This window comes from Perca fluviatilis, chromosome 11, assembly GCF_010015445.1.
Source record: "Perca fluviatilis chromosome 11, GENO_Pfluv_1.0, whole genome shotgun sequence".
NCBI lineage: Eukaryota > Metazoa > Chordata > Actinopteri > Perciformes > Percidae > Perca > Perca fluviatilis.
Genome location: NC_053122.1, coordinates 13243408 through 13268026, shown reverse-complemented (window position 1 = coordinate 13268026; position 24619 = coordinate 13243408). Strand labels below are relative to the sequence as shown.

General features: G+C 42.5%; 1 long non-coding RNA gene across 1 annotated transcript; it reads right to left on the bottom strand.

The window, feature by feature from the left end:
* Positions 1–13441: 13441 nt before the first annotated feature.
* Positions 13442–17276, bottom strand: LOC120568783. The gene is made up of 3 exons (XR_005640785.1): positions 17170–17276; positions 15934–15972; positions 13442–13544 (listed from the first exon to the last, which is right to left on the bottom strand). It is a non-coding gene; the product is annotated as an uncharacterized LOC120568783 (long non-coding RNA).
* Positions 17277–24619: the final 7343 nt, after the last annotated feature.

Here is a 24619-nt window from a genome sequence, read left to right as displayed (position 1 = left end):
GTTGCGAATGGTCATGTGAACCAAAAATGCATTTTGTCAGACATGTTAATGGCTGAGATTAGTTCTGCTACTGGAGCTAAAACTCTTGTGTGCACAGAGATCCTTTTAGTTTTAAAACGCTGCTTGAAAATGAAAACGTAGTAGGCCTAGTGTAGATGTAGCCTGAAAAGTCAACTCAAAAGTTCTGTTCATATTTTTAGCCATGCTAGTATGCTAACATGTAGGCCTACTTGATATATTGGCACACGTTTTTGTAGCTACATTTATTTATCCTACCGACTTTGGTGAGCCCCCAACTTTTCCTCTAGTGCAGAAAGTAGTGTGTTGCTATAAAAATGGTGGGAAAAAGGCAATTAACAATGGAAGAGAGACAGACCATCATAACACTTAAGAATGTTGGTCTTTCCTACAGAGAAATTGCGAAGAAAGTCAAGGTGTCAGTGAGTACAGTATTCTTCACCATCAAAAGGCACTTAGAAACTGGGGAAACTATGAAAGGAAGACGTCACAACAGAATCAGAAGACAAGTTTCTGAGAGTCAACAGCTTGCGTGATAGGCGGCTCACAGGACAACAGCTTCAAGCACAGCTTAATAGTGGTCGTAATAAGCAAGTCTCAGTCTCAACTGTAAAGAGAAGACTTTGAGCTGCAGCTGTTTGATAGGTCGAGTTGCAGCAAGAAAGCCATTGCTAAGACGTCAGAATAAGAAAAAGAGGCTTGCCTGGGCCAAGAAACATCGTCAATGGACTACTGAAGACTGGAAGAAGGGGTTATGGTCTGATGAATCAAAATTTGAAATCTTCGGTTCATCACGCAGGATTTTTGTACGCCGTCGAGTAGGCGAAAGGATGGTTCCTCAGTGTGTGACATCAACTGTCAAACATGGAGGAGGAAGCATGATGGTCTGGGGCTGTTTTGCTGGATCCAGGGTCGGTGATTTGTACAGAGTGAAAGGCACCCTGAACCAAAACAGCTACCACAGCATTTTGCAGCGCCATGCAGTACCCTCTGGTATGTGCCTGGTTGGTCAGGGGTTCATCCTACAGCAAGATAATGACCCAAAACATAAGTCCAAGCTATGCCAGAACTACCTTAGCAAAAAAGAACAAGATGGTAAGCTTAAAAACATGGAGTGGCCAGCACAGTCACCAGACTTAAACCCCATTGAGCTGGTTTTGGATGAACTGGACAGAAAAGTGAAAGCAAAGCAACCTACAAGTGCCATTTTTGGTTTATAAATTGATTCCATGATTTCTTTTTTAACTTAAATTGTTCATTTGTTCTATTCTTTCATTTCAGAGTACAATAAGACATTGAACTGCATGAATTTCAATAAAAACCTGGAAAAAGTGGGGTGTTCTAAAACTTTTGACCAGTAGTATATATATATATATATATATATATATATAGGCTATGAAAGAAAGAAAAAGCTGAAAGCATGGCTCTTTGTCTTGTTGGGTAATAACTGCAGATGTGTTTGAGCATGGAATTTTATTAATGGATCACTTACTAGCTTTTGGGGATTTCAACCACGTCTTACTGTCTTCATTTAGCGATTGGAGTTGGCTCAGGTGTCACAACTAAGTGTGGTTTAACTTTGGCTATATGATGACAGTATGCATGTTTTACGTTCACTCCCTACTGAATAGCTTTACTGCTCTTGTGTCAGATCCTCCATTTTCATTTTAAGAGGCCGTGTACTGCTACATTTGTCAAAATACAAGGCAAATTCTTTATGCCTTCTTAAATGCCTTCTTTATACTGAGCAGAGACATAAAATGCTCCTGATCAAAGATCTCCATCTGCAGTCTAACAAACAAATAAGTAGCCTAACGTTTTTGCCGTGTGGGCTTATAGCATTTTATTTTTAATGACACATTTCATCATCACAGACAAACTTTGCGACAGACTTCTTTTTACTGCAGTTATGAAGAAAAACATTTTGAGGCGTATTAGCTCTTTAACTTTAAGCAATAACCCACTAACCTACTTTAGACTCTATGAGTCATACAAGACAATCACAGAGTGCATTAGCAGCCAAGGTGGAAACGCTTCTTAAACTTGCCTATTTGATAGGCAACAGAACTCCCACTCTCACTTACTTTGTAATTCCTCTCTCTTATCTTCTCTCCCACTCCTCTTCCATCTTACCTTCCTATTTCTCTCTCGATTTCTCTACATTTTCTTGCTGTTTCAAGTCCCTGCAGTGCTATTTAGAGCATGGTACGGGGCTATATTAATGTGACTAAAGAGGATTGTACAGGTAACACAAGTCCAGCTGGCAGTAAACTCTGCGGTGCGGTTCCTCTCTCACAGAGCATTAAAGCTCCCCTGTTTATGGAGTCACCCTCCATAAACAATACTATATAATTCTCTTTGAACGTTACAGCACATGGCTCATATAAAACAACACAAAATATGAGGGGACACCATGCACACCCACACATACATTACACAGGCTCCACATGTGTGCACGCACACGCACACACACACACACAGAAGACAGACTGCAGCGTGCACACAACCAAAGCATTATGCGATCAGTGTATCCTCTCTGCATGTGCCAGCAAGACTTTGAAGGGAAAGCATTGTTTTCCCTCGGGAGTAAACAGCCACCGAAGACAAATAACTATATTCAACAAATAGTCATTATGCATCAAAAAGCCCCATACCAAAAAAAAAATATATATAGCTCTGCACACTATAGAGCTAATCAATATTTCAGCAGCCCAACCTTGATTGTTCATGCAGGCCATGAGAGGGCTAATGAGGCGAAGCTGCAAAGACAATCTGGTCACCAAAGTAGGCTATCTACTAAAGGACAAAATTATCTTTCAGATCTCCTGGATCACTCGCGCTCTGCACAGGATGCAATGCCACTGAAGTAAACCACTCTAGATCTTCCTCTGCATGACAGCTTATGAGTAGGCATATCTGAGTGGAAGAGCACAGATGTGGTTTCCTCTGATCTGGTGTGTCAAAGTCCTCACCCCTCAAATGACGTTGTTGTCAGCGCACTTTGAATTGCACCTAATGTGGGAAACATGGAGTGCAAATAAATGACAACTGAAGGATTGACACCAAATTGATAGCTTGGAGTTATGAGGTTTTACTCAAAGTTTAGTCAACCACAATTAGATCTTTGAATGTTGCATCATACTCAGGACGTTTTAGTTAACTATTTGAGTTTGAATATTTATAAAGGCAAAATGTTCACACCAGTTTTTACAAAGGGACTGTACAAAAATGATTTAGGAAGGTCTTTTGTTTTTCAGCCTCTTCTTTGTAATAAAATCAAAAGTTGCATAATTAGTTACATAAAATCATTCATTTGTACAGAGGACAGCAGTTCTGTCACTGTAATAGGGTTTTCTTAACGTGAACATTGTTGGTGCACATGGACGTTCCATTAAGAGAGTACTTACATTGCATTACATTGCTGAACTCACGACGGACAGTTAAAAAGGAGCAAAATCGATTCAGCAGAACCAGAGATATCAACTTTTTATTCCACACATTCTCCGAGACTGTCCTCCCCCGAAAAACGACCCCATAACGAACCACACTGTACAATCAGCAGTTGAGATCCATATTTACGTTTTATTGTTAGGAGGCCCCCTCTAGAAGCCGTAGTAATTATGACGGGAGCAAAGCAGGAAGTAAGGTGAAGAAGTATAAGAGTGCCAATTGGAAATAAAAGTAAACAGCAAGTTTTTTTTTTTATTTAAGGGAACAAACTGAACTATTTGTCACATTCTACGTTACGAGCCTAACCGTAAGTGAAGTAACGTAACAAATGTACTGATTTCAACCCAAACATTGATCTTTTTCTAAACCTAACCAAGTAGTTTTTGATGCCTAAATCTAACCAAACTGCGACCGATTCCCAACTTTTATAACTTGTTTAAAACCATGACTGTTACGCTTAGAGGATGGAAAATGCTCCTGTGGGTCGTATTTCCTGCCACCGCTATGGGCACTAATTTATGAAACGCTCCTATGGCTCGTATCAGAGGGTAGGAATAAACGACCGTATGGTTTGGAGGACTTGTTGCATTGTCCTTCCTTGTAAACATCCATAGCCTACATTACCCACAATACAACTCAACTGCCCCTCAACCACCACCAAAATAATTTTTGTATAGTCCCTAAATGTAAATATTTGATCCCACATCTGCACTTCACCCAGAAAGAACCTTTTGACTTTACACTTGTGTTGTGAATTGCTGAAATAAAAAGTGTTATGGTTGCAGGGCTATAAATTCAAGTAATAAGGTTATAAAACACTGTTAGCTTGCTACATTTTGGGTCTCCGTTGCAATCAAAAAGAAAAAAAACAAGCTATGTAAACATAGATCCTTGCAGGCACACTAACACACACAGCAGGCAACACCCAATTATCTTTGCTCACAATAAATGAGAAGTAGTCAAATTAGTATTGGGTGTAGGAAGTATCTTAATAGAGTGGAATATAAAAAGTGGAGGAAAACATCCTCACTCACAATTCCTCACAGACCCTCGCTCAACACAAAGCCAAATGTAGGCTATTTCATAAAACTACAACCCTGTGTCATCAAAGCTCTCCCTGCGGAGGCGTTATTCTTGATCGCTCCTCCCGTCTAAGCGCCCTATTTCTCCACATAGTCATCTTTGTTTGCAACACTTGTCTCGCATCACCGAGAGGAAAAAGCCCGTGTTCGATTTATCTTAACAGTTTGTGTGTCACTGGGGGGGAATGGGTGAAACTTTTTTTTAAATCAGGCTTTGTTGCCAGAGAACAGAAGGCTGACAAAGTTTTATAGAGGCAGCCATGAAGTTCTGCCTCATTAGATCGAATAGCTGTTCTATATTCAGGGCCTCTGTGGGGCTAACAAATGCAATGAGTGGGCCAAACTCAGTTCGTTCTGCTAGACCAAGGGCCCTTTTGTTTGTGTTTGGTGGCTGAGGTACAGGGGCCTGGCGGGTCCTTCAAAATCTGGATTTCACCACAGTTTAGCAGACTATATTAGGAAGAGAGTGTATTAATGGACTAACTAAGAAACCCTGTAGGATTTGAAGCTGCACAACTTGTGCTTAAATGATCTAATCCACTCAGTTACATCACTGCAGAGACCCAGATTGATCATCTACCATGAAGTGAAAAATACAGTAGGTCTATTATTTTCCCACACTGTAGCACAAAGGAACCATAATAATTCAGCTGGAGGTGGGATTCAAAAACAATGACTGAATGATGTCCTTGTCAAGTGCTGAGATTTCAGACAACTTACTACCAGCCCAGTATTTTTCTTCATGGTAATACTGTATTTGTACTCGCCAAAGAAACAAGATCTGGGAAAAAATAAAGTCTAAAAGGTGGGAAGAAACTAAAGCAGTCCAACGATCAGACGTGTTGTAAACAGATTATCTACAGCTCGATATTTGGAGGGATGACACCATTTTAAATACCATTTTCTATTTCAAATACATTTGGCTATCTGGAGGGTCGGTTTAAAACCTGAATGATCTTCTGACTGTGTTTCTTGCCTCCTTTGACTTTGTTTTAGCAAAGCACAGCATTCTTAAATTTCGTAAAATTTTAGCAGTTATATGCTGCAATCCATTGGAACTCGGAAAGAAAACTAACCTCAGACATGGAAAAGTGCAATGGAACGGTTATTCAAGTTGAAATTCCAATTAGGAAACTCAAGCAAGATCCAGCTAGCCCAAATTCACAGACATCAACACACCTGCATCACAGCAACATGCCGGCACACATAGTGAACCGTTGTGAAAGGTAGTTGTAGGTGCCGTTTCAGTTTCCATTCAGTTGATCTGTGCTTGATAAAAGTATTTTTAATTCCATTTCCACAGCCACATTAATGCAAGTTCTACAACTTTATGCTATTGGCTGTGATTCACACTATTATGCTCGGCACCCATTTAAATGATTTTGAGCTGTTGTACGTCATTTGAATGAGCAAAGACGAGTAAGACAGCCATTTCTCTGTGGCAACTGCACCAAGTCCTTTAAACCATCCGATAAAGGTTTCGCGTTTGATAAATTAGCACGTCGTTAACGTTGTGAAATGGTTAGGTTTAGGTACCAAGAACTTGACATAGTCCCTTTGTTCCAGAAGGAACAAAAATCACTGTTTACTTTTGTTTCAAAATGGGACACAAACCCCATACTCCTGGGTGAAAGTCTTTTGTTTGTGTTCGACCCATCTACCAACCCAGCCCAGCCTCCAACAATTGTTATCTCCACAACACTACAGCCAGAGGAGCTGAATCTTTTATGGCTCCCCAAAAGCCCCCACCCCTCCCTGTGTTAAGAAACTACTGGTCTGTATCCACGACATTCCAATTCCTTGATTGCTCCGTTGCCGCCATAAATTCCGCTGGATGTTACTCTTTTCGGCCAGATGGCCATTACTTTACGCTTTCTTTTGTGTTGGAATTTGAAACTCTGGTCGATTCATGAGGACTATGGTTAACTTCTCCTCAGATCTCTGCACGGTAAATCCAGACAGCTAGCTAGACTATCCGTTCAATCTGAGTTTTCTGTTGAACGACTAAAATTTCTACTGGCTGCGTAACGGCTGCGTAACAGCTCCGGAACGGCGGCGGAGTCATTAGGTTTCCATTAAAGTCAATGTGTGTATTTCCACTGATTGCAGAACAGCTGCGTTCCTACTCCGGCACAGCTCCGGTGATCCGCAGCCCAGATACGCAGAGCTTCTATTTTTGCCAGACACCGGACAGCTTGTGCGGGACAGGAAGTCGAGCACAGAAGCAAAATAAAACATCCAATTAATTTTCAAAATAAAATACACCGTGCTCACGGGGGGATCATATTTCCCTGCAGTACACCTTGAAAACACAGCACAGAGTTGTTTCCCCTCTACTCCTCCGAATGGAAACTAACTGTTGTTTTTTTTCTGGTTCTATTCTACGTGAATTTGCGAACTTGTGGGTCCTTGTGACTACAGCTGTCAGTCGTGCCACAACAAATCTGGACCTAGTGGGTATTGACAGACGGCGGAGCACGCAGCCGGCACGCAGCAGAACCGGTCCGCAGCCGTTCTGCATCCAGTGGAAATCCAGAGTAAAACAACCTTTGAACGTACACATGTTCCACAAAAACAAGTTCCTTCCAGAGGCTATTTTGCAGAGGTACCGTTGCTCCGTCCGGTGCTTAGCACTGCCCAAGACAATGCCAATGCCAATAAACCAGAGCACGTTTTTCTCCCATCTCAGAATGCGGTGTGGACTAGCCAGTCCCTCCTCCGCAGAGCTGGGGAGGAAGGTCTGGCAAAGCGAGACTATGAAACTACTAACACAAACCAAACTGTTCCTGTTGTTGCAGCTTCACATTAAAAGCTTTCCACTGGCCAACCGGCAATATGTCTGTCACTAAGTTATTCTGCTCTGTTTGGTCAGCGGAGGAATACTACAAAGAGAAACAGTCACTGTGAGCTGGAAACAGCTGCAGGCGACAGGCACTTAGTGTGGTTTGTGACCAGCATACCTCCAACACCTCATCAAGGTTAACAACTTAACCTTGATATGCGGTGCAGTGGGAAAATACCCTGCTCGGAAAGACTTTTGATTATGAAAATGTGATATTTTTGTCATATACAGGCCACCGTAGGCTGTCATTTGTGATGTTCTTTAAACACTCCATGATGCCGCAGGAAAAGCACATCACATGTAGTTATATTGCAAGTTTGAGATCAATTTACAAATAACTGACATATATATTCTTATCATGGTATCGCATCTTTATTTTAAAACAAAATCCATATATGTATGATGACATGCATGTCCTTCAGATTAACAAAAACATTTGAATTTTCATTATTTTCATTAATTCAAAATGTCATCTTTTATGGGTCACTCATAACATTTATGGAGCTATAATAATATGTAGGGAGAGAGAGAGTGTGTTTATTTTTCAGATGCAATGCTATTTCCAAGAGTAGCTCTAATTCCAGAAGGCAGAGGCACTGTGTATTAAAAAAACAAAATGCACTGCCTGAGTTTAAGGACCCATCTCAGAGTTGTCCTCCTAAAAAAGATTAGAGGATTAGGAAACCATCTCGAGGTTGCTGTTTCATGTCTGTGTCCTAGATCCAGCTTGATATCCTTTGATTGCACAAAGAAAGACACTCAGGCTATAGTGCTTTGGGCCAAGCCAAGATAATGGGGAGAAATTTGCACTGTGTCATTATTTTCATCTTACTCTGTAGCAATCATTTATTATAGGAGAGGCGGTATTTCATTGATAACTAAATAGGCTTATTTTTCTATTCACGTCGGCTCGCTCATTAGGGGCTAATAATGCAAATGTTATACAGGCTATTAGAGGTGTTTAGCAGGCTTGTGTCTGAAGACGTGGGTATTTGTTGGGCAGATGGACGCAGCTCCGGGGCTGCCCTCACCCCTGACCCCCCACAGATGTCCCAAACCCAGGCAGAGCTCAGTCACGAAGCTGCGGAAAATCAGTAATACACCGGAACCGGCTTGTCAATACGCAGGACAATTAGGCGCGTTTGAGCGCCAGCTCTGGCTGCGCAGCGGCGCTCGTTGCTGCGTGAAACACGCAGTGATTACAGCGGAGATGAAAGAGGGAAAGAGGCCATGCGGTGCCTTTCTGTGAAGGCCTGTTTGACCGATGGCTCTCTGCTGAATAGGGCTCTGGTGGTCATACATAAATTAAGAGGTTAAGTGAGCCATCAGGAACAAATGTTTGCATTTATTAACTAAGGAAAATAGCTCCCAGCAGTGAACCCACAGCCTGGGTTTCGTTTTGGGTTGAATTCTTAAGCGTGGGCCGATTAAAAAAATTACCTTTCAGTTTGGTAGGCTATAAGGCTAGCTTAACTTTAGCTATGGTCAGTCTATATGTGGATCAGTCAAGTCTAATTAACCTCCACAAAGACAAACTCTTATTATCTTACAATATGAGATGATGCAAGATCAATTAAAGCCAATTCAGTAATAGCCTACTGCTGTTCACATCAGAAGCCACCGAGGGAATATTATAGACTGTTTGCATTTTCAAAGCAAACACAGTGTTCCAAATGGACAACCAGGAATCACATATAGTCTATGCAAAAATGTTTAAAAACAATAAATACGACTCCATAAAGCCATCAGACTGAAATGTTCACAAGACTCGTTACAGAACAAACATTCCCATTCACATGTGAGGAGGGATCCCGCAGGAATGTATGAGGCAGGTGTAAATTTAAACTGTTAATGAGGCGCATCAAATGCATCACAGGCGCGTCGTGCTGAGCCATTCTACCATTAGTCCAAACTAGACAATAGCCATCAGAGAGTTTTCCTCGCTAAACGGTGCCGAGTAGGTTCAAGCAGCGGGAGTTATATTGTAGCCGCAAACCCCCGCGGACTGCACCGAGCTAACCAGCCAAGTCTTATGAGTACAGACTCTTAACGAGACAGATGAAACGTCTTCTATTGGCCGAAGTGCAATGCATGGTCTGCATCTTCTGGGGAGACTGGCATGATGATGTCAGTATGGAGATCCATACAGGGAAATTAATCAAGAAAGAGGGGATGATAGAATACATATATGAGTTGCCACTGACATGGTACGTCATAATTATGAGTTACAGTATCTCAAACATGGCATAGTAGCCTAGCTATTTCATCATGGCAGTCTATGTCCCATTAGACACAACGTCATAAATCATAAATAATCATAAATAAATAAGAGGAAAACAATTACTATATGGCAATTTCATGAACAAATGAAGGAAATGTGCTTTTCTCAACAAAAAATGACCTGCAGCTCAGTAATGTGAATGCCCAAATACCATAGATATTAGGTCCGACAAGTCAGACGGAAGTTAGAATATACCTAAAGGATGAATGAAAAGAGCCCCTTGTCTGTCCCATGTTTAGTTACAGTCAGTGGTGGAGGAGTATTAGTATTAGTATTAGTAGCTTAGTATTTGTACAGATTAAATAAATGAGATATGATGTGTTAATAAGTGATCTTTACAGGTGCTGGTAGGGGGATTTTGTTACCTTTGCACAGATCGATGCTAGCTTTCCCTGCTGTTTCCAGTCTTTATGTTAAGCTAAGCTAACTGAGAATTCATTGTGGTGGTAGGTTCATTTAATCGACCACATGTGAGAGTAGAAAGCAAATATTTTTCCCAAATTATCAAACTATTCCTTCATCTATTTTATATACTGTTGGGTCATTATACATTATTTAATTATTTAAGAAGCTCATCATGTGTTTTGTATGTGAGATCTTGATTTGTGAAATAAATAAAGCTGCCAGATAAATGTAGTAATACATTATATTTCCCTCCGTATGGTAGTGGAGTAGAAGTATAAAGTGTCATGAAATGTAAATAATACAGTAAAAGTACCCCAAATGTGTACGTACTGTAAGTGCAGTACTAAATGTACTGAGTTATTTTCCACCACTGGTTCCAATTGTAAAATCGACCTCAAAGAGTAACATTTCACCTAAATCCCAGATTCACACTGGCCCTCCAGTCAAATCAATACTGTGTAAATATGAAAAGCTCTCTGCTAAATCCAGAAACTAAAGTGCTCCTGAGACCAGCATACCTCCCAAGGCCACTTCCTTGATAAAGCACAGGAGATACTAACTTGGAGGAATAATGGAATATATTTCCATCTGAATGAAATTTACATCATCTATCACTTCTGAACCAGAAAATGTTATCTGCAGAAAACCCCTCTTTCATATTGCCAGAGTGACCTTTTCCACTTTATTTTCAGTGTGAATTCACAGGTGCATGGGAGGGGAAAACTTTTCAATCTTGTTTCTAGCAGTGGAAAAGAGTATAATGCTCACTAATACACGGCAAATTGTCCTGAGGCGTCGGAATAACATATTTGAATGATGAAATCCAGCACGATTCCCTTTGGCAGGCAAATTCCCTTAAAACGTTGCATCTCAGCACATAGGGGTGGGTTTTGGGAAATTAGGTGCATGTGTGTCTGTCTCCCTGAGGGCTGATGGAAGGCTTGCGTGTGAGTATATGAGCGCTTGCTGTAGGTGGTTACATGTGTGCGTGTTCTTTAAATAAAAGGCGGCTTATGCAAATGAGCTCGCCAAGTCGAGGGACGACGATGGCGCTTCACGCAGAGTTTTAATGTGTACCAGTGTTTTCCCCGAGACTAACAAGGCACAGTGTGCCATCCGGGCCGAGCAGCAGCGCTCACAGCCATCAGACAAGTCAGTGGGCCTTATGTGAGGCGACACAGAGGGGCCCTGCTGAGCATGAGGATGAGGTGTGGTGGAAAGAATTAGCAACAGTCAAGGCTGTGGCCCACTTCTGGCCTTTGGAGACGTGATAGGTGACAACCAGAGTGTGTGACACATTGGTATGGCAGTCTGTCGTTTGTGTGGATTGTCAGGGAGACAACAAACAAGGGAGGCCATCTCCTTCTCCTCTCCTCTCCTCTCCTCTCTCCGCTTGTCAGTCATTTCTCATCCGTAGGACAGCAAAGGTGGCCCGCCTCCAAAGCGTGGCCTACTTTCCTGCTCTCACACAGAATGGAAATGAGCTCAACTTATTTCTTTGCAAACGTCTGTCTGATTTTAATTAACATCACAGTCGTTGTGATAAAACAGCGCTCTGTCTATATCTTACAGCAATGAGATCCCACATCCGCCTTCTGTGTGTGTGTGTGTGTGTGTGTGAGGGAGTGACAGAGACAGAGACAGTGAACTGAAATACATAATTTAACCACATGCCTACAAGCTGCACACAGCAGCACTGATTTCAACACGCTTCTCTCAGGTCTCACACGAACAACTTTTGCTGTGGGTGTTTTCTAACGCACACACATACTTACATGCACACACTCACACTCAACCTACTATTGTAATTTTAATTGTTGTTCGTGTTCTCCCTCCCTCAAACATATAGCATCATAGAGTTTGCTGTTTTGCAGCGTGGCACTCTCTCTTTCTTTCACTCACTCAGTGTGTTTGTCATACAGCACATCGTATATTTATAGCATATTCTGTCAGAAAATGTACTGTATTTGAGCGTATTCATTTGAAAATAATAACATTGACAACAGCTTGAGAGATGGAGGGGTTGAGAGAGGGAGAGGGACTCATTATAAGCATGTACCCACTAACGAGCTGTATTGTGCTCCAGGCAATGTGTGTGATAGCTTGAAGTCGCCGTGTGTGTGTGTGCGTGTGTGTGTGTGTGTGTGTGTGTGTCTACTTATTGGCAGCTGAGGGATCTTAACAGTCTAATTTTTTTTCTCCTCTCTTCACCTTCTATCTCCCCTCTTCTTTTCTCTTACTGTCTCCTTTCCTCTCCTCTCTTCCCATCTTGCATCCTCTCCTTTCCTCTCATCCTATCTCTTCTCCACCATTATTCAAACTCAAAGTAGGTTTTGTTCTATTACGGCCCAAACTCTCTCTTCCGTGCATTTGTTTAGAGTGTAATGCATTATCCATCTCCATTCCACTTTGTTCACTCCACTTCACTTCACCTAGCTGCAAATTATGAGCAACACAGGCTCACGCTGACACAGACACACAAACACATACACACATATGCAGGCACGCAGTGCTACGATCCCATTAGCTTTAATATTTCAGCAGCGTCATAGCATTCGCCAGCAGCCTTGTCACCGCCTGCTCCCCAGGGACACAGTTCCTAGATCAGCCCGGCGTGTCTTCACCCTCCAACAACACCACTAGGATGGGAAAAGCACTCAGCTGACCGCGAAACTGAGTTTGCGCTGTGGCCAGCATCCCCAGAAGCACCGAACCCCCCTCTCACACACCCTCCCGTCACCCTCTAACATTGTTGCTATCTCGAGGGAAGAGCAGGAAGAAGGGAAGGGGAGAAAATCAGAGGAGAGAGAGATACATAGAGAGGTTGTGTGGGTGGGCTATAGGGTGCTGATTAGGCCCTTGGTTTGAAGTGTTCAGTGGCTTACCCTTGTCGATGTGCACGCACTCACTCACTCTCACACACACACACGCACAGACGCACACAAGCACATATGCACACATGCACACACACACACACACACACACACACACACACACACACACACACACACACACACACATTGTTTCGCACTTTATAACTCATTCAGTGTTACAAAGGCTTTAGAAGTATACGGTGAGGACAGTGTGCCGCGTTTAGTCATTCTGTTAGAAATTCTCTGCTCTTTGAGGTGGAATATTTCCCTTTTGTTCTGAAATTCATGCCTGTGATCAATTGGATGGAGAGGTCTACTGCATAATAGAGCTCTGTGTGTGTATGTGTGTGTGTCTATATATGTGTGTAACTGTGTTTTGCCTGTCTGTGTCTGTCCATCTGTGAGTAAAGAATAGAGCTGAATGTGAAGAATTGGACTGAGAATTTCATATGCCTAGCAGAAGTGTGTCTGTGTGCTCACCTGAGGCATAACATCATGGCGGCACGCGGGGCTCTTTTGCTGGGACCACATAATGCTCTCACTGGGCTCCGTTTAGTCCTACAGGGTCTGACCACTTGTTAGCTCTATGGAGGCTGTGGTAGTGTGAGGACACACAAATCGAGACATACACACCCAAACAGCATAAGCTATGTCCTGTGAGTTATAACTCATGCATGATCACTAAATGGAAACATTTGTTATCTCCACAACACTACAGCCAGAGGAGCTGAATCTTTTATGGCTCCCCAAAAGCCTCCCATCCCCCTCCCTCCCCACACACACTCTGACGCACACTATAAGACACACAAACACACACACACACGCACACACACACACACATACGGATGTCTGCCACACGTTGCACATGCACACACAATTATGAAACATTAACACAAATATATCCCCATTGTCTTCCTATGAAATATTCAGGTTCTTGTTCAGACTGATACATGCTCTCTACGCTCATCCTCTATGCACATGGACTAAACATTCAGTTTATGGCAAAAGCTTTAGGGGCCACCTCAAAAAATGTCTTGCCTTGACTTTCCCTAAGTTGTCTTATCTGTGGTTTAGTTAAACTGGTTTTGACCTACTTAACAGAACCACAGACATTCTATTAACTACAAATGGCATAAACATTTCATGGTAGCTGACCATTTTCTGAATGATGCATCACGTTTTCAGATTTTACCCTCATTTCCCTTTCGTATCAAAAATCAACAGTCAAAGTTTCCTTGAGTTAGTTAATTCATCGCAATTAACATTTTGTCTCTTTGTTACTTTTTGTGAAAGTTAACTGTACTGTTATACTGTGCTTCGAGCTAAAGGCTAACGTCAGCATGCTAACATGCCGATGTTTAGAAGCTGTAATGTTCACCATTTTATTTTAATGATATCATGCTGACATTTTCTAATTAACACTATACACAAAGTACAACCTGATGGGAATGTCATACATTTTGCAGGTATTTGGGGTCATGAATTAAAGTACTAAACAAAGTAACATTTAGACCTGATGATGGTGCTACATAGCATGGGAACCAGACAAATCTGCAAGGTCATGTTTCTTTGCTCTGGCAGATTTGTCTGGTCCCCAGCCAGACCCTGGTTAGGCCAATCACAACCGTTTATCTTATATGGGGTTGGATAACTTGGGGAGCTTTCGTGCTTTATGCAAAATACGTGATGACATAATTTCTGGCTTGCATAGCCTAGCGCCGGGGACGCTACGGCAAGCATAGACCCAGCTTAGTAAAGAGGAATGCCGTTAAAGCATTCTTGAAAACAACCAAGATGGCTGCAGCTGATGTGGAACTTTCTGTTAAAGGTCCAATGTGTGGGACTTTCTCCCATCTAGCGTTGAGATCATATATCACAATCAACTCTCTCGCGACACGCAGGTCTCTTGCTCTTTTCAATATCCTTTTTCTTTTTCTGGGCGAAGAAGAAGACTCCTGTTCCTGAAATTTGGATTTTGAATACGTGTGGTCCTCCATGTTTCCTTCTTCAAACTTGCCGGGGCCGGGAAGCTACGATACCCATTAGCAGCATTAGCAGCACCTGTGAGTTTATCATGTAACAGCGGAAACACGAAAGGCGATGCACTATGTCCTGTATGTCCCTTACCGGCTAAAGTATTTCAAGATGGCGCATGAATATGGAGCGTCTGTCCCAGTTCATGCAAACACAAATGTAAAATTTCAAGCCAATAGGAATACTTGGAATTGATGACAAGTTTGTGAACGGGCAACACAGATTTTGAGAATGAACAACTAAAAACGTTACACACTGGAACTTTAAAGTACTATTTTCAAATTCTGATGTCAAAAATGGCATCAGACATTTTGATGCTACACCTTCGCAGGTCATCTCTGCATGCTGTAGTCTGTCTACATTTGGTCTAGGGCCGTTGGTAACGCCCCTTAGAAACTGAAAATGAACTGAGAGGTTTCAGAATAACTTGCATTTGCGATTTGGTCTGGTGATGTCAGGCTTAGTGCTAAATGAAAAGTCATCGGATCACCAAAGTTATTACAATTAATTCCGTAGGTGACATGACTATCAAACAAAGTTCACGACAATTCACCCAATATTCCTTGAGGCGTATTTCTCAAGGCGTTTCTTCTAAAAAAATCAAAATGAATCATCCATAAATGGTTGTTTAAAAGTTCATGGCAATCTGAGACATTTCAGTCTGGTGGACCGACAAGCTGGCATTTCCATCGACCCACACAGCAGGATTTCACTGTATTCACCTTTTTGAATTCATGAGTTGAACAAATTCACTTTATCCTTTCTACAATATAAAAGGCTGCTTATTTTATGTCCCAGGTTTTATTTTCCAACAGTATGAATGTTTTTTGTTAGCCCACACTTCCATTTTGTATGTTGGTTTAAGCTTGAAAGAGAGCCTTTCAAAAAAAGGTTTTAAAAAATGACATGATAAATAAGTCTTACAAAATGTTCTCTGTGTTAACTTACCTATTTCAATCTGGTCAGCCTCTGCGAGTTGAATTCCATCTGAAATGAATGGAAAACAATTACTGTATGGAAGGTAGGAAATTACAAGTTTTTTATTGCTTTATCACAAGTAAGTGGTAAAACCTTACAACTCTCAGTACAAAACTCAAAGCAGATCATCAAAATGGCTGTTGACTAAGTACAACACACAGAATTAGACAGTAACTTTTTACCACACCTAATCAGTGTGTCATCAAAGACAACACCTTACATATGAAGTAATTGGCTTTCACAATGCATTGCTCACAATACTTTTGATACGCTTCTCTTCTAATTTGCATAACATTTCACCAACATTTAATTCAACTGCTCTTAAAGGTGCAATACGTAATACTGACAGCTAGTGTTTAAAATAGTTAGTGCAGTACAAATTCAAAATACTGGAGAGAGTCGTCTCCCCCGCCACCAGACCCTCCTCCAAAGCGCAATGAAGGAGCATCCACAACAATGTTGCTAGGCGCTTGCCTCACATACCAGACATTACTTCATAGCAGAGTAGCTAACGTTAGATGCTGGATATATTGACAAAGAAGCCCGTGCCCACGCGGAGCTCTGTACCCAACTGACAGACACACTCTTTCGGCTTAGAATTACGGTAGGAACCGCTAAAAACACATCAACCTCACCGTCTTCTCCACCCGACGGACAGACACACTTCCTAGGCTTAGAATTACGGTAGGAACCGCTAAAAATACCACTACCTTGCCGTCCTCTCCACCCGACTGAACACACTTTATTGTCTTAGTATTATGGCAACAATAGTTAAACACACTGCAAACTCACGGTCCTCTCTTCCCAATTTACAGTCCCCCTCTCTTGGCTTAAAATAACTCACGGTTGTCGGCTACGGCCGTTGAACAGGCTACACGTTGTAAACAGCCGTGGCCCGCTTGCCTGGTCCTCCGGTAACATTAGCAGTTAGCAGGGTTAGCATGCCGGCATTAGCCAGGACCAGTTGGGATCACTTTACTGGCTCTGTCTCAATTTGTTTTTGCGAGTAACCAACTCGGGTAGTCTAGCTATATAATTCAATGTGAGTACACAAATGTTGAAATGACATAAAATGCCCGTCCCTTGTAGCCGTGATAAATTAGCCTGATAATGCTTAAATGTTCAGGAGGAAATTAGCCAACTCTGTATCCTTTCGGGCTCTAAGCTGTCTCCATCTTTTAAATACCGTACATCTCCAATATTTACCCTGGGTTTGTAACGTCTCTGGTCATGTAACTGTTAGAAACATGCCATTTGTTTCAGGTCGGGTAGAATTTCTCTCCGTTGATCCCGTTCGTTTGTGTGCTGCTTTCATGGCTGTACTAATGTTACAGCTGTAGCGCGCTGGGTTAAGTTTTTACAGGTATATCTGGCAACCCGGACTGGCTGTCAAACTGGGCAGTTGATACCAACGCACAGGCCAAAACACAAACAGAGATTCCGTCAAATTTCAAAAGGAGAAAATACTGGCATTAGCATTATTGTCAGAAAAGACAGTATTTCAACTTAACATGTTTCCTTAATATCCGATGACGCATTGGGGTTATTTTTGGATTTATTACAGTAAATATATTACATATTGGACCTTTAATGGTTAATCACTGAACATTTGGTAAACCTATATATTTTAAATTGGTTTGTCAGCTAGATAAAATGTGTTTGTATGAACATTTAAATTACATGTAACCCCACATAATGAATACTCGTTATTGCTAATTGATTTCACTTAGTGGTAACCACAATTGCTCACCGTATTACATTTAAGAGGGGGGGAGGGGGGGGGGGGGTTAACATTGGCAATTCCATTCAACATGGAGCAGTATAGACACCAAGGAATAGGAAGAGCTTGTGGACAAGGGATCCATCAGAGAGGTTACTATAAATACTGTAAAATCAAATTTGGCCAAATGATTGTAGATGATGTCTTCACTGATCACATCTTGATTACATATAGGATAGATATTGTGGAAATGATAGATTCTGTAAATGTTGGGTAATGTAAGTGTATTACCTAATGGGAAAATTGTCTGTTGTTGTCTGTCTTTTACACTACTGTAGCATATTACTTTCAGCACTTCTAACGGTGATTTGAAACATGTATCTTGCGTTGTTTGTTACTGGATTCACTGGTAGTTAAAACGACTAAACTGAAAAGATATCATGTTGTGTTTTGGTGATTATATCAATATGTTTTCATGACATTTCACAAAAAAATACTTTTAATCAATGGTTGTGTGGTGAGAGCTGGCTGTTTTGCAAGTGTGATGAGTTTGGAGTTTTGGACTAAGAGTTTTGAAATTGTACCACATAGTTGTGATAATAGTACCAAAGCGATAAAAGACAAACAAAAAAAACCTGTAATCTCAAATCTTACAGTAAACTTTGTGAAATGATCAGCAGGAACACAAAGTGCTGTATACACAATTTTTAGGCTTTAGCATTGATAGAAAGCTGAAAATTTAGAAACCTTTTGTTTTATTCATAGATAGATAGATAGATAGATAGATAGATAGATAGATAGATAGATAGATACACACTCAGAAAAGAACCACAAAGCAGAGAGAGAGTCCTTGGACACACACTTACAAACACACATAGACACAACCTAAATCATCATTGGAAAATCATTAGAAATCTGGCAAAGTAGAGGGGCACAGATTGAGGGACAAACACCCCATTCAAGCACACACAAAGACAGGCCTGCACACACTCACAGAGAAGCAGCCGGGTGGAAGGGAAGAGGGGCGGTTCCAACGATACACTGCTACGCACACATACACACACACACACACACACACACACACACACACACACACTGCTCGAACCTCACAAACAACCCTCCATACTTCACAATTCGCCCGCCCACCTCTGTCAACATTTATTGCTCCTTCTGTGTGAACATCTAAGTTTCATTCACATGTCGGCCATTGTGTGTGCGTGAGTGCATGTGTGTGCACACGCATGAGTGTGTGTCTATGGGTTTGTTGCTGTGAATGAGAGCTCCATTAGTGATTCATTTGTGTGTAGTTAACCATTGTGGAGAGAAGGCAACATTTTATTTGTCTGAATCCAACCCTGACCATATGGCAACACCTTCCCCTGCTCACTCCTTTTCCTCCCCTCCACTTTCCTCCGAGCTCTCCTCCTCCTCTGCTTCTCCCTCTGGACTTAATACTTCTTCTTCATCTCTTTTTTTCCCTTCCTTTCTCTCACCTCCTCTCGTCTGCACTTTCTGCTAAGAAGTTGCCTCCTTGCCTTCTTCCTTTAGTTGACTTTTTTGAAAGCTATGGTGCAGCATGTGTGCACATCTGCGTGTGTGTGTGTGTGTGTGAGAGTGTGTGTGTGCGTGTGTGCGTGTGTGTGTGTGTGTGTATGTGTGTGTGCGTGTGTGTGTGTGTGTTCTAGGTCGATGGGGACAGGCCTCTTTGGCTGTCAGCTACAATCAGGCCTCACGTGTGCCAGTAATGTTGTGTATTGTCCGAACACATCACTAGAGGAGCATCTGAGACGTCCATTAAAGTTCAAAGCAATTTATCACCATCGCCCTCCTCTACGTCTTCCATCATCCCTCACTTCCACCTCCTGCTCCCCACACTGTCACTATCTCCTCCTTCTCTTCTCCTCCTTCCAGTCTCACTCCTCTGTCTCTATCCATCACATCCATTCGCTGTCCCTGTTTAGCTTGAATTAAAATTCAAATTGGATTAATCTGTACTTTATTTTTTTTTTGGGCTGAAGCAGGTTGTACAAGATGCAAAGTGTAAATATTGTTCATAATGGACAAATAAATATTGTAAAGACTCTCTCTCATTCTGTCTGTCTTGTATGTGTCTAACTCTCACCCTCTCTCTGCCTGTGTCTGTCACACTTGCTAATGCACGATGCCCTTGACATCTTGAGTGTGATTTGTGACAAGCTGAGGCTCCTGAAGGCTTTAAGCGTGTGCGTCCAAGTGTGTGTGCGTTTCCTGTGTGACAGGAGTCACCCTGGGGTATGATAACTTCAGATGGCGAGTTAAAATATTAAACTGGCCTTAACAACTGACAGCTCTCTAACACCCGTTCAACAGCAGTTCAACATGCATAGGCGAGCTCCGTTTCGCAAACACTCGCCCACACGTGTTCCAGCCCTGACAGTAAGTAGCTTTCCACAGCATATACGGCTGTGTGGATGTGTGAGTGCAAATTGTACAGTATATGTGCCTCTGTGTGTTTGAGTGTGTGCATGTGTGCGCATATGCGACACAAGGTTGGATTTGGACTTGTTTTTAATCAGTGGGATTTTGCAAATGGCCTCGGGCTTCTCCCGGGGACTAATTAGTGATGTGACTTCAGCATAATAAATAAACACACACAAACGCGTGCACACAGCAATGCAGCATCAAAACACAGAAAAAGAACACAGAAACGAGAGTTAGAGGAGAGTCAGTATTTTCAGATCAGATGAAAATGTACATTTACAAGGGAAGTAAACAAATGAGCTGATGCTGCCTGAGCCATACTGTTTCTGTCCTGTCTCGCCCCTAATGTCTTCCTTTACTCTCTTTTTCGCCTTTGCAGTGTATTATTGTCAAGTTTTCACTTTTTATTTCTCTCCCTCTGTCGCACACACACACACACACACACACACACACACATAGATTCAACTATTTAATGTGTTGACAGCCTGCACCCAAGTGAGAGCAGAAGGTTGGCGGCCTAAGAGAATTCCTCAGGCTTTTCCACACTGCACCTTAATGTGCACATGCAAACACACAGACTGGCAGACAGACAGACAGACACACACACACACACACACACACACACACACACATTCTGGCTGTGTAAACCAGAGAGATTAGCAGCTCATTACAATACCACAGGGGGGATACACACAGGGGACTGTGTGTTTCTGTGTGTGTGCCAGAGCACCTCAGAGCATTGTCTTCTGGTCATAACAACAACTGTTCCATTATTTGTGTGTGTGTGTGTGTGTGTGTGTGTGTGTGTGTGTGTGTGTGTGCCAGAATGAAAGTGTCTTTAATCAGGACAGAAAAACAGAGGCCACAGAGAATTACTGAATATGTTTTCATCGCCGAGACAATTATCAGATTAAACAAATTCCCCTCGTTAAGCAGCTAATCCATCCATCCAATCAGCAGGCAGGACGAAGGCAGCAACACCTGCTCCCTGGCGGTGACCTCAGACAGATGTGGAGATGTGGAGATGATCCACTTTCGGAGTTGCTGCTCAGATTCAAGGGAGGATTGTTTCATCCTTTTGAAGTCTGGCGTTTGGCATGAAAAGGGGAATGCAACCCAGTTTACAAAGTTTCAAGTTTATTTGAAAAGTTGATTGAGCTCCACACACTTTTCAAGTTAAATTATGCCTCAGTTTAATGCAGTCGATTCCCTTTTTGGTGATGTAATGCAACCAAAGGTGAGGGTCACTTGAGTGTTTTTGCCTGCTGTTCCCAAAAGGATGGACAGTGTTCATTCAAGTTTCAAAGCCACATTTGTCTGGCCAGGGCAGGGCAACATGCTGATGCTAAGCAGGTGTTTGTCATGTCATGTTCACCATCTTAGTAAGTACTGGACATTATGACCTGATGATTGTGCTAAAATGAAGTTAAAGGATCACCAGTCCATCCTGAGGGGAACATGAACGTCTGTACAGACTTCCATGGCAATCCTACAATAGTTGTTGAGATTTTTTGCTCACCAGACAGACAGTGTCCATCCTTAGAGCCATGGCCATTAGCCAACCCAACATGGTATCCATCAGGCTCAATGGTTACATATTTAGCTACTCATTTAGAAAACAGTAGATGAACAGAAAAAAAATAGTGTTTTAAATTGGGTAGACTAAAATTTATTCTGCAAATAAAAGGTGGTTTTACCTAGCCACATACCTGGGCTTGTGAAAGATATGCTAGCTTCCTGTTAGCTAGCATATGTGATATAGAGGTGTTCAGTGACTACGGATCTTTGAACTGAACTAAACAATGTGATCTGAATTCCACTTCTAATCTAATATCATTTTTGAACATCCAATTCAGCTGCAGCCATGAGTCCAAACTAGTTTTTACTTCAGATCAACACATTACAAACATCATCATACAAGCTGACCCCAGTACATAGAGATAGGTAGCTGTGGCTGCAAGTATGGCAGGTCACCACAGCATGACAATATGCTGCTTCACATTGCCAAATCCTACATAGTCTGAGAACAACTCTCCTCCAACATGGATTACTTTTATTATTTGTCACACACCGCCCCTGGAGCAGTTTGAGGTTTTGGTGCCCAGGAGGCGAACTTGCATCTCTCCAGCTGCCAGACCACACTTCATACTTTGGTCTGACCCTCCGGTTCCCAAGCCAGGTCCCCATGGACTGAACTACTGACGCCCCATCAACACTGACATAAAGCCTGCATGCTATTGATGCTTCATTGGCACAAAATGATACATTGACTTTGTGCACATGTAAGACATTTGTATGAAATCCTGTCATCCACACAACCTTTACATTTATTATTTATGCACAACATAACAGAATCTGGTCAGCTGAAAATCATCCAGGGTCTTGTCTAAGACACTTCCTGCAGTCATTTACTGTTTTTTTTATTTTCCTGTGCATTAGTAAGACATCACAGGCAGAGGACAAAACAGATCTCTTGACTCATGTTTCTGGCTGCAGGAGACAGCAGGTAGTGTTCACAACAACAACCGACACGTCCCGGGGCAAATCTATTTTAAAGCTGACAGTCAGCAACTTTCTTCTTTAAGAAAGAGGAAGTGCAACCTAAAGCCTTGATCGGGCTAAAGGCCGAGATTTATTTAGACTGATAAAATGATCACAGTCATGGATGTGTGTGTGTGTGTGTGTGTGTGTGTGTGTGTGTGTGTGTGTGTGTGTGTGTGTGTGTGTTTTGTGTGCACGCGCTCCACTCAGTCGTACGCACACACTTGCAACGAATGCACACACTCGCAACGCACGCACACCTCTTCACAATCAGAAATCAGCGCCTGGCTGCAGAGAGAAAAGAAAAGAGAATTCATTAAACTCAGCCACCCACGCTGGGCCAGAGAATAGATGGCGGGTAGCGAGGGAAGGAAGGCGGGGAGGATGATGATGATGAGAGAGAGAGAGAGAGAGAGAGAGAGAGAGAGAGAGAGAGAGAGAGAGAGAGATGGTGAGAAAAGAGGGAGGAAGAGAGAGGGGAAAGAGAGAGGGGATAGAGTCCTCTTAGCGGGGGCCCATCAAATGAAGTGGATAGAAGGTCTGTTGAACAGAAAAGCTCTTTTGGAGCAAAGGGATGAGAGAGAGAGAGGAGATAAATAACAGAACACTGGAGGAGACACGGGAGCATGACTGTGTGTGAGAGATGTGTTAGATAGGAGTTAGTTTGAGATCACAACACACACACAAAAGCAATAAGAAACAAAATTGTCCTCACAAACTATAAGATTCTGTGCATCGTCAAACTGTCTTGCCTCCAGCACTCTGTTGTCCCTGCTTGGTAGCCAGTAAGCCATCCTTAAATCTTTCACCAAACCTGAGTGACAGCTAATCAGATAATGTGTTCCTGGTCAGCACGGCTGTGACCTGAGGCCGACATGTCAACTCTTCTCTCTCTGTCCTCATCCCAGACCTAATCCGCACTGCACTAATGTGGTTAACTAGAGCTGTTTCTGAAATTAACAAAAGCCGAATATAATTCCCATTTAGCAGTAATTAAGAGATTATTGACCTCCCATCCTATTATCATAATCATCAGGCTTTGGCAAACAGTCAAACAGAACCAAAAAAGTAAAACGACAGCAGCAGTCAAGAATCAGACGCCAGTGCCAGTGTACTGTTCGTGATTCTGTGTGTGACAACAGCGCTCACTCAGATAAGATGTAGAGATATACTGAAGGAAGAATTGTGAGGTTACTCTATCTGCCTTAGAGAGAGAGACACACACACACACACACACACACACACACACACACACACGTTCCACCTTAAGCCTTTTACTGTCCAGAATGTCAGCAGCCATCTCCAGCACTGTGGCTTGTCACGGAGAGTGAGAGAGGAGAAAGTGTGTGTGTCAAGTGTGTGTGTGTGTGTGTGTGGGTGTGTGTGTCTGTGTCTGTGTCTGTGTGTGTGTGTGTGTGGGGAGAGGGGGGAGGGGGGGGTGAGAGACAGACAGAAGCTGAGAGACAGAGACATGCAGGAGGGAGGGGTGTCCTTGAGAGAGGACAGAGGTGTTCAACTGGATCTAATGTGATGGAGGAAACAACTGGAGCACACACACACACACACACACACACACACACACACACACACACACACACACACACCCACACACACACCAACCACTGTTGCATCAATAACATTCCCAAAAAAAAACTTGTTGGGAAAGAATTCACATGAATACAATCCGTCCGACTAAATCCGTTTGTCCCGTCCAACCCTCCACAGGCCAGCCTTTTATATTGCCAGTATAGAAATGGGAGCCAGAGCGGGGCCGAGCCCCAGCCTGGCTCTCTGCATTGGGCCTCAGCATCATTATCATCATCAGCGGGCCCTCTCAGATGCACCAGCACAAGATCAAAGGAAAGCCTCTCAATCTTCTCCCCTCACTGAGGCAGCACAGAGCTGCTCTATAACTGGCATCTTGGTCCTGCGATA